The 11,607-nt window shown below is 43.4% G+C and overlaps 1 long non-coding RNA gene across 1 annotated transcript; it reads right to left on the minus strand.

Annotated features, from left to right (window-relative positions):
* Positions 1-6,754: 6,754 nt before the first annotated feature.
* Positions 6,755-7,698, minus strand: LOC143658969 (uncharacterized). Its single transcript, XR_013163385.1, has 3 exons — positions 7,595-7,698; positions 7,380-7,445; positions 6,755-6,970 (listed from the first exon to the last, which is right to left on the minus strand). It is a non-coding gene; the product is annotated as an uncharacterized LOC143658969 (long non-coding RNA).
* Positions 7,699-11,607: the final 3,909 nt, after the last annotated feature.

An 11,607-nucleotide genomic window follows, 5' to 3' on the forward strand; every position in this document is an offset into this window, starting at 1 on the left:
CTTGTTCATGTGTTTCCAGGAATTTTTCCATTTCATCTAAGTTATCTAGCTTGTTGACATACAGATGTTCATAGTATCTTTTTATAATTTTTTAAAACTTCTTCAGGGTTTGTGGTAATGACCCCCCTCTCATTCCTGATTTTGTTTATTTGCATCCTCTCTCTTTTTTTTTCTTTGTCAGCCTTGCTAGTGGTCCATCAAATTTATTGATTTTCTCAAAGTACCTACTTTTAATTTTATTGATTCTTTCTATTTTTCTTTTGTTCTCTATTCATTTAACTCTGCTTTAATCTTTGTTATTTCTCTTCTATTTGCTTTGGGGTTAGTTTTCTGTTCTTTCTAACGTTCCTTCAAGTAAGCAGTTAAGTCCTCAACTTTTGCTCTTTTTTCTTTTTTAATATAGACATTTAGGATAATACATTTCTTTCTCAGCACGACCTTTACCACATCCCCAAAGTTTTGATATATTGTATTCTCATTTTCTTTCATCTCCAGATAGCTACCAACTTATAGCACTTTCTTCTTTGACCCACTAGTTGCTAAGAGTGTGTTATTTAATCTCCATGTATTTGTGAAAGTTTTCATTCTTTGGTGGTTATTGATTTCCAGCTTCATTCCATTGTAATCAGAGAAAGTGCTTTGAATGATTTCAATGATTTTAAATTTATAAAGACCTGTTTTGTTCTCCAGCATGTGACCTATCCTGTAGAATGTTCCATGAGCACTAGAGAAGAATGTACATCCTGATGGTTTGGGGTGTAATGACCTATATAGGTTTGTTAGGTCTAATTCATTTGCCAAATTGTTTAAGTTCTCTATTTTCTTGTTGATCCTCCATTTAGTTGTTCTATCTATAGAGGAAAGTGGTGTATTGAAGGGACAGTCTATCACTCCCTTCCATTTTGCCAATGCTTGTCTCATATACTTTGGAACTCCTTGATTGGAAGCATAAACAATTATGATAGCTATCTCTTCTTGGTGAATTGTCTCTTTTAATAATAATAGTGTCTTTCTTTGTCTCTTATATCTTTACACTTAAAGTCTATTTTGTCTGATATTAGCACAGCTACTCCTGCTTTCTTTTGGCTATAGCTTGCCTGGAACATCTTTTTTCCATCCTTTCACTTTCAATCTATTTGTATCCTTGGGTATGAGATGAGTCTCCTGTAAGCAGCATATAGCTGGATTATATTTCTCAATCCATTCTGCCAATCTGTATCTTTTGATTGATAAATTTAGTCCATTAACATTCAAAGTTATTACTGTAAAGGAATTTCTCTAATCCAACATCTTATCCTTTGGATTTTACTTGTCAGGTCTATATATTCTTTTCCCTATTCCTCTTTTTATCCTGTAAGTTACCCTTACTGGTACTCTTCAATTCTGTGCCCTCCTCCAGACCGCCTTCTTTTTTTTTCAGCTGGCAGAACTCTCTTTAGTATTTATTGTAGTGCTAGCCTTTTTTATTTTTTATTTTTTATTTTTTTTTGGCAAATGCGCTTAGCTTCTGTTTGTCTGTGAAAATTGTAATCTCTCCCTCAGTTCTGAAGGACAGTTTGACTGGGAAGAGAATTCTTGGATAGAAGACTTTCTTTTTCAGGATCTTGAATATACCATACCACTGCCTTCTCACTTCCATAATGCCAGTTGAGTAGTCTGAACTCAGTCTTATGTGGTTTCTCTTGTATATAGTTGGTTGTTTTTCTCTTGCTGCTTGCAAGATTTTCTGTTTTTCTTCAACATTTGACAGACTGGTTAGTATTTGTCTTGCGGTAGACCCATTTGGGGCTACCCAGAGTTCATTGGGCTTCATTGATTCGTATGTTTATATCTTTTATGAGGGTTGAGAAGTTTTCCCCATTATATTCTCAACTAATCTTCCTAGCCCTTACTCTTTTTTTTCTGGGACACTGATGATTCTTATATCTGTGCACTTCATTCTGTTCATCATTTCCCTGAGATAGAACTTAAATTTTCCCATCTTTTTTGCCATTTGCTCTTTTGTGTGTTCAAAATAAGCTGTCTTGCCTCTAGTTTGCTTATCCTTTCATCTGCCTCTTCAAATCTGCTGTTGTATGACTCTAGTAAGTTTTTTATTTGGTCTACAGCATCTTTGCTCTCTGTGATTTCTGCTGTTTTCTATTTACTCTTTCAAATTCCCCTTTATGCTCTTCTAGTGTCTTCTTGATCTCCTTTACGTCATTAGCCATCCCACTGATCGTATTTAGTATAGTTATATGAACATCTTTGGTTAGTTGTTCCAAAGTCTGTGTCTCCTCTGATGTATTAATTTGGTCACCAGGCTGGGCTATATCTGTCTGCATCTTGATATGCTAATTGATCTTCTGCTGCCTTCAAGATATTTACATATCCAACATCCAAGATATGTAAATATCTTGATAGGGTTACTTTGGAAGTTTATTTCCTTTGGTAGCCTAAAGCTTTGTACCTGTAGAGTAAGTGTGGAACAGAGTGCGGGGCATGGAGTGGGACACAACAGTGCAGTGATGGGTTGCAGTGCAGGTATAGGCATGGGTCAGGTATGCTATGCTGGTGCCTGTGAGCATGGGGTGTGGGGAGCAGCATTGTGGCAGTCATGGGAGCAGGATGCAGCTCAGGCTGGCCTTGGAGCCCAAGAGCAGGGGAGAGCATGGGAAACACAAAGGTAGGACACAGTGGGAGGTAGATGGGAAGGCTGTGCAGATTTAGAGGGGCTGGAGTGGAGGCAGGATGTAGGGGGTGTGTGGAGCATGGGGGTCATGAGTATCAGGGTGTGGGGCATGGGGCACAGAGGTCAAGGCACGGGGTGGGCAAGGCGCAGTGTGTCCTTGAACATGGGGAGAAGTTCAAGGGGTCTGGGATGTGGATGCACGAGTGTGCAGGGGAGGGGCACAGGTTACAGGGGTTGCAGGACATGGATCAGGGGTGAGTGATGTTGGGTGGGAGGTGCTTTGGTGCAGGTGCACAGGGACAGAGGGGTGGAACTATGTGGCACAGATGCACATGTGAGCACCTGTCAGATCTGGGAGCAGGGTGCTTGTTGCCAAGGGGTGGGGCAAGGGCAAGGATGTGCATGTATGTAGGGCAGTTAGGGTGTAGGGGTCACGAGATTGGTGCAAGGATGCATGGGTGCCTGCTGGAGAGGATGTGGCTGTGCACATGCATGGGTCAGGGGGGTGGGGCCCTGGTGTGCTTGTATGCAGAGCTCAGGGACAGCAGGGTAGGGTTATGCCCTCATGGGCTGGGGGTCATTGTAGCCCAGATGTGCAGGTCAGCATTTGCCCAGAGATGGAGGGGCATAGCAACTGTGCGTGTTTGTGTGTGTGAGAGTCTGGGGGAGCTGGGGGCTGATGTACACGTCTGCAGAGCTTGAGTGGGGTCAGGGAGGAGTTGCATGACTGTATGGGCTAAGGGTGTGTGTGGCCAGGGTATGAAGGTAAGCGCCTGCAGTCTGGATGCACAGATGACGGCCCACAGGGGTAGGGAAGGGGAGGTGGGGTGGGACCAGGCATGGGTGCTCTGGAAGGGCAGGGCAAGACTATGCACTTATGCAGGAGAGGTGGTTCGGGCTGGGTATGCTTGTACATGTGCACCAGGCAGGCGTATGGTGCGGTGATGCACGTGGTGTTGGGGGAGTTGTGGTAGGGGTGCTTGAAGCATGATGAGGGGAGCAGGTGATGGGGTTCAGGTGAGTGGGGTGTGGAAAGAGTTGTAGGTCATGGGGCGGGGGCAGCACCTGTGAGTGTAACCTGTTCAAGGAATGCAGTGTGACTTACTTCCTAGTCCCTGTCTCTCTGTTCGTTCAGTCCTGGGGGCTCCAGATCTCTGTTTGGAAAAGGGGGTATTCAGCTGTTTGAACTAGCTGGGAGGTCTCTGGTTCTCTGTGTCTCAATTCCTCAGCTTTTGCAACCAGGGCCTCCCTATGTGGTGTAGAAGACCCTCCCAGGTCACTTATACCCCGGAACCACTGTCCCCTCATTTCTCTAGGTGTTCCTAGGAGCAGGGGTGAGCTCGACCTATCCTATTCCACTATCTTCCCAACTCTAAATTCAACTTCTTTTATATTACCTTAATTTAAATTGCTACGTGAAAGATGCATACAGTGTTATTATCTGCTGACTAGGAATGTTACCTTAAGAACTAGTTTCTCCTCAGCTGCCTTATTTTCCCAGTACTTCATTTCCCCCTGTCTGAGCACAAATAATCCCGCATCCCTGCTAGACTGGAGCATGAAAGGGCTACTGTTGTTTTTGGAACTGAGGATCAAGTGGAAAACAAGACAGATGCTATCTCTTTGTTTATATTTCAGTGGAGGAAACAATGAATGATAAAAATTAATAGTTCAATGACATATGATGATAAGAGCTATGAACAAACACAAAACAGTGTTACAGTGATGGGGTAAGGAAGGCATCTCTAAGGACATGGCAATTGATAGAGTTTTCCTGAAAGCTGAGGAAAAAGTGCTCCCCTTGAGAGGATTATAGAGGGCCTGAGGTACAAATGAGCTTTCTGGTGAGAAAGGTATATTAGCTAGGATGAGCTAGGTTAGGCTGCAACAACAAACAACCCCAATACTTCAGGGGCTAAGACCAAAAAAACAAAAAACAAAAAACATTCATTTTCCGTACACGCTCTATCAGGGTCAACTGGAAGCTCTGTGTTTGTCCTCCAGAACTCGGTTGGCTATTTGAAGCTACTATTTGAAACATCACCCACAAGGGCAGAGGGAAAGAGAACCAGGAGGTTTTAAATGCTCTGGCTTGGTAGTGATGTGTGTCACTTCCAATCACAATACATTGGCTAGAGCCAGTCGCATGGTCCCATCAACCCCCAGGGAGTAGAAAGTGCCTAGAAAAGGGTGGACTGAATTCATGGACTCACATTCCCCACTCTTGGCCTAGGTATTGGTTCTTAAGGAAGAAGTTCCAAGATCTGTTGTAATGATAGAAATGACAGGATCTGCTGGCAGACTGGTTAGAGCATGAAGGGACAAAAGAAGAGTCAAGTCAAGAGTTCTAGGCATTCAAAACATGCACATCATAAGTGGTGGTATTGTTGAGTGTGAAATGCCCAGCTCACCCCAGCACACAGTTGGTGCTACGGCTAGTTGTTTTTAGTTCAGTGTCAAAACAGTATAATGAAGCACTGGTTTTTCAGAGAATGAACTTAGCTAATAAAGAATTCCCCTGCTTTGGCATGTTAAACTAGGGATGTTTTGCATGCCCTGCACCATAAAAATTAGATTTATTTTGGCAAAAACAACCTTTCCACACAACGGTCATTTGAATAGGTTTATGCATGTTCACTCAATGGAATTTGGTAAGATAATCATTGCAGAACCTCTGAAGCTCTTACTTCCTGCCATGTTTAACCTCTTCAAGATTAGCCATTTTTCCTCTAAAGGCTCTATTTCTTTCTAAACATTTTGTTGTAGTAATATAATACAACTCAAAAATTTCCCATTTTAACCACTTTCAAGTGTACAATTCAGTGGTATTAACTACATTCACAATATTTTCCTACTATCACCAGTATCCATTACCCTACCTTTTTCATCACCTCCAACAGAAACTCTGCACCCATAAGCAATAAGTCCCCCCAACACTTGCCTCCCCATCCCCAGCCCTTACTAACCTGTAATCTACTATCTGCAAAGACACAAGTTCTAAATGGTCACTAAACAAAACTGTGATCTAGAGACCATTTCTAGTATGTACTATATTGTCAGGAAAGGAGGATTTTGCCCAAGAATCCTGTTGTTTTAGAAAGACAATAGCTTCCTTTGCCTGTTTGAAAACAGGCATCAGCTTCGTTTGAACTTTTTTTTATGAGGGTTGAACCTGTGACCTCTGGATCCTGAGTCAGCAATGGCATGTCAAACAGGCCCCTAGAGGGGCCAGAGGAGGGAAGTAGATGTGGGGGGGGCCTGACATCCTCCCCAGCTCCAAGCCTGCTCGCTGGACAGCCCCCTACACATGCGCTTGCCCCATCCACCCCCACCTCATTGAGCACAGGCATCTCCTGTGCATGACAGATCTCAGCCCTGGTTTCTTCTACAGAACCACACAAATCCTGGAATTTTCCATGAGGTCCAAACAGCAGACTTCTTGTGTCTACACATTTAAAAGATTAAAATGGGCATCTGTGGGAAGTCCTCAATATTGCCTTTTTGAGAAACATTTTTATTGAAGCATTTTATGTATATATAAAACATATATATACACACATAAATGTGTCCTTCAGAACTCAATTGACAGACAGCTACTACATGAAACATCACCCACAAGGGCAGAGGGAAAGAAAACCAGGAGGGTTTTAAATGCTCTGGATTGGAAGTGGTGTGTGTCACTTCCAATCACAATACATTGGCTAGAGCCAGTCGCCTGGTCCCATTGACTCACAGGGAGCAGAAAGTACCGAAATATATGTATATATGTATACATATATACTTTTCAGAAAAGTATGATGATTAATTTTCACAAATTGAACACACTTATGAAACAAGCACCAAACAGAACATTCACAACTCCCAGAAGTCCTTCCTACGTGTCCCCGCCAATCACTAAGACCCCAAAGATAACCGTTCTTTTGACTTTAAACCACATCGATTAGTTTTGTACTGTGTATAAATGCCATGATCCATTAAGTGCTTTCACATCTGGCTTTCCAAATATCGCCTTATTGTGCAAACTATGCTGTTTCCTCTTTAAAACAACCCAAATCTTAATTCCAGGAGGGGTAATGCCAAAAGTGATCATATAGGAAAGCTGTTGTTCATTGTTCTCAGTCCCCAGTAGGCAAAATCTCTATCCCCTGCATTGCAATCAGTCCACCCTTGGTGGAGGTTTGCATTGATGATAAGACTGTCATTCACAAAACAGATGACTCAGGAAGACTTTGGAATCAGTGTGGGCTTCACTGTTGTTCCAAGACAGAGGTGAAACCTTAGTGCATGCTGCTAGAACCCCTAGAAAGAAAGAAAGTGAATACGAAATGAATGGACAAGGTAAGACCCACTCCTTAAGGGCACCCAGCCCCTAGTTCCCCCTCATTGAATCAGCCCTAAGCCGGAAAACAAAAGCAAGATAGCTGGGCATCATTTTGGACTATTCTTTTCCTCCCTCCCTCTCCTTCTCCCACCCTCTTCCCTTCTGTCTCCAGCTTCCCCACCCATCCACCCCAAGCATCCATTCTGTCATCAGTTGCTGTTGATTCCACCTCCCAGACGGCCTTCTTACCCCACATCCCCATGGCAGCCTCCAGTCTGGTCCAGGCTGCTACCTGGGACTAGGAGGTCACCTGGAGCCGACACAACGCCCTCCCTAATCCATCTCCACAGTGTAGCCATCATGACTGCTCTAAGGCAAAAATCTTACCGTACTATTGTACCATTAAAACACTTCAGGAGCTCCCCCAAGGTCTTCAGTAGGAAGCCTAGACACCTTTAAATGAAATGGGCAAGACTTTAGCCTTTCTGTCTTCATCTCTTTACTTCTTTCTCCCCTACTCCCCCCAACACACACACACACAAACACATGCACAAACTCCTCACGTCCTACGCCTTGGCCACGCTGAACATCTCGATGCTCACCTCTCAGATATGCAAAGGCTATTTCCTCTGCCTCCCAGCCAAGGTTTCCCTTCAGCTTTCAGTCTACATGGCAACCCTCAGGGAAGCTTTCTACATCATGGGCTCCTCTACTGCTTTGTGCCCCAGTCATAATGGTCCTTATGCGATATTATCACTGCTTGTCTCCCTGACCATCTGTCCCAATAGACTGTACACTCCATGAGGACAAGAACTATGTTTCTATTGTTATTTTTTCTCCTAGAGCATTTTTGATATTTATTAAACATACAATAAACACTAACTGAATGAATGAATGAATCACTGACTGAATGAATGAACTGACTATAAAGAGCATGTTGAAATAAATCAGGGCAGATCGATTCCCAGTCCTCAAGAGCCTGCCCAATTAGACATTACCCCACAAGCTCTCTAGCTAAAGGAAAGCTTCAGTCAGCTACATCTAATTCATACCAAAAAGGCATTAGAATAAAATGAGGGCTAACTAAATATGTTAGTTAACAACATAGGAAAAGAAACAGCCTTGGGATAGCTGCTAATTTCCAAGCAGCTAAGAAAGAGGCTGTAGTTGCTGAGAAAATAATAGAATAAGTGTGTTTCATGAGTTTGTTTCATAACTCCCAAAGACCAGCTGCTCAGCATCCCTCCACACACACACTCTCTTCTCTGTGCTGTGCCCTTTATCGGCTGAGGCATCTCAAGCACAGGAAAACTGAAAGCCCTGATTCCAAAGGAAATCACAAAGGATGGATTCCATGGACAGGAAGTGGGTATAAAAATAGCTTCTATGGAACATAACTGCCCCTTTACTGTGCAAAATATAGGGACTGTAGCCTGACAGAAAGGATTCAGAGAAAGGAAAAGGGAGGAACAGAACAGACATTTCCACAGCTATATCTGCCCCTATACTTTTTTTAAAGCCTCTCATTTTCTCCATTCTAAGAAGGAAGACTTGATTCTAGAGGTGGCAGCACCTGGGTATAGCTTCTGCCTAGCTATTCTCACCCAAGGATGACGTCAAAGCAGTTACTATTTCAACAAATGAATTAACATCATCATGAGTCAAGTAAGTGTTGCAAATTCATTACCAAATTCACAGATCACTTTTCTCCCGAGGAAACACAGCAGAAATCACATATAAGCAGTGAAACGCCAAGGGAGAGTGAGCAGCAGCTTATGTGCTAAAGCAGCCCTTCTTCCTTTGCCAACCCCCGCTTAGATTGCAGCCCTATTGGCATTTGAGACCTGGATGTAATAAATCAAATACTTTTTTTGCACAACAGTCTTGGAGCCTTTGCTTGTGATCAAAGCAGTAGCTAGACTGTTGACCTGACCAGTAAAACAAATTATCCTTAGCAGCTGAAGGCAGGATTTACAGCAAATCCCTCTTCCTCTTCCCACCCCCAGACTGTCTTTAAGAAATAGCAAGACCCCTATGTCCCCCCAGCATGAACCCTGCACACACTCTGAAGCTGGTCTCAACTTTCCTGGTGGCTCTAGGTCCAGCAAGTGAGTAAGTTTAGTAAATTTTTTACCTAATCAGGCATTGGCATTGGGGCACCTTTCTTTCTTTGGTCGGGTTTTGCATTTTGAGGGCACATTTTTGCAAAACCTTTGAATTCTTGCCTGGTGATTGCCTCTGGGTCACAGGTCACTTTAATGCTGACTGCCCCAGAGGCATCTTTATAGTCCAAGTCTGGCTCTCCAGTGGTAGAGACTCATCCCTTTGGCCTCCAGTCTTCTGGGGGAAGGGGGGAACCCAAAAGGGGTACTCAAGAAGAGTAGGCTTCATGGAGCAGGGGTTAGGGAAAACTGAGAGACTGAATTTTAACTTATGCTTCTGTTGATTATGCAGGAAGACGAGATGTAAAAGCTCTTTGTCAGTCCAGTACAGCACAAAGGCCTGTACAGCTCATGAGAGCATGATGAATGCCAGGCCCAGCCTTTACCTCCAAGGTCCCTGAGATCTGTGCTGGCTGTTCTATGACCAAGTTGGTTAAGTTGAGACTTGTTTCCCAGAATCCCCTTCCCCAAATGGTTTAGGATTAGAGTTGGCCAAAAGTGGACACTACTCTAAGGCTTGGGAAGCACAGATGGAACAGCAGTCAAACACCAGAGACACAAATGCCCGAGGGATTTAGCTTAACCTTTCTCTCCTCTGCTTTGTCCAGCCCTTCCTCCCATTTGTCAGCCCTTCTGACCAGCAGCAGCATCAGGCCACCACTAGATATCTGCTAGGGTTACCCACGGATGGTAGCTCTACAGAGACAACTACTGTTCACAGATGACCCTACTGGTGCTCTTTTGTGGTCTCACTTCAGCAGGTGGACATGCCCAGTTTTCCAGATTTCCCTGTAAGCTTCAACCATACCAGTGCCTCAGGAGATCTGAGTGGTACCTTTCCTGTTTCTCCAACTTCCTTCCATACTTTCATTTTCTTGGCTTCTTCCCTACGTGTGTGAACTCTGGTTCCAATAATAAAGTCCACATTCAGTAGCATCCAGGATGGCTCTGCTCCCTTGATTAAGCCCTGACTGATAAGGAGCCCATCCATGATAGGAACTTGGAAAGAGGAGACTTTATTGCATTGCCTTGGATTATTCCAAACCAGTACAGCTCTAGGATGGACATACTGTGCCACCGTTCCCACTCTCACTCAGTCCCAGTCACAATGCCTTCCTGCCTCACAGGAAAACTTCCCAAATCTCAGGGTCTTTGCAGTTGTGGTTCCCTAATCTTGGAATTCTCTTGCCCAGATACTTTTGTGACCCATTCTTTCCCATTACTCTCTGCTGAAACAGAACTGACTACGGTTGGCCCAGAGATGTCCTCACTTAGCCATGGCCCAAAACTTTAGGAGGGTGCCGAGCTGCCTTAAAGTCATGGCAGAAGCTCCTGGGACCCTGTTTCTAAAGCCCTTCCCGAGAGGCAGCCACTATATCCTTCAGCCAGCCATTCTATGCTCCCTGTGTATCTCTACTTCCCAGACTTCTGGAACAACTGACTTTCATAGTTTCCTTTTCTTTAAAAAGTTTTCACTTTATTAAAATTTCAAGGTTAGCTTGAATTGGAAAAACATAGATTATTCCAAAGTACTGGGATTTTATTTCATTTGATATTACACGGTCTAAATATAAATGCTCTGAAAGGAAGTTCAAACTAATTGGTTGCTTTGCCTAAACAATGCTTCATTTAGTGTTATTCTAAGACTTTGCCACTCTCTTGGCCTTCCCAGCATATGTTGCAGACTTAAATAGGTAAAAATAAAATATATCCAATGCTACATGTGTTTGAGGAGAAAGAGGAGAGGTAGCCAGGATCCAGGATTCCCAAATCCTAGAGGAAATATTACACAAAGACATCCAAAGAAACACAATCATTGCTGATTAGAAAATAAAAGATTCTTTATCTGATCCTCTAACCTGGTGTTTGCCAGCCTCAAGAATCACTCTTGACCTGCACAATTCTCCCTTTCTGGGCATAAATCTACAATCTTACCACACCACTTAACCAAAATTGAACATTCATATCCCCCAAACAACCATTTTTCACCCCCAACCTCACTGCATGTCCCTGTGCATAGCAGTCCTCCTTCCTCAGGTGAGTTTAGGAAGGGACAGTGGGTGGGCTAGGGTTTAGAGACCTGAACTTCCCATAAATGTCCCTTTCACCCTGACTCATCATTGTCTCTGCCCCCTATGGAGAGGCAAGTCAGATGACATCTTAATTGAGAATACCAAAAGGGGGGACTTGAAAAGACCCATTCCGGGAAGTCAGAATGGCGATTAAATTATGGAATGTAGGTACATAGATGAGGATAGATGGAGGTGAGAGGGAAGGGGTGATGAAACCATTAGACTCTTCATAGATATTGAAAATAATGATCAAACTGTCAATGATGGTTACAAGCTGGGTTTTATAACAGCCTTCTATCTTTTGCAATTAAGTACCTTGTGGAGACTGGCAGCTTTATCAGAACCAACAGAGAAATGATATTTCCTTTCCACCAATTGTTA

The sequence above is a fragment of the Tamandua tetradactyla genome, chromosome 2, assembly GCF_023851605.1.
Source record: "Tamandua tetradactyla isolate mTamTet1 chromosome 2, mTamTet1.pri, whole genome shotgun sequence".
Taxonomy (NCBI): domain Eukaryota; kingdom Metazoa; phylum Chordata; class Mammalia; order Pilosa; family Myrmecophagidae; genus Tamandua; species Tamandua tetradactyla.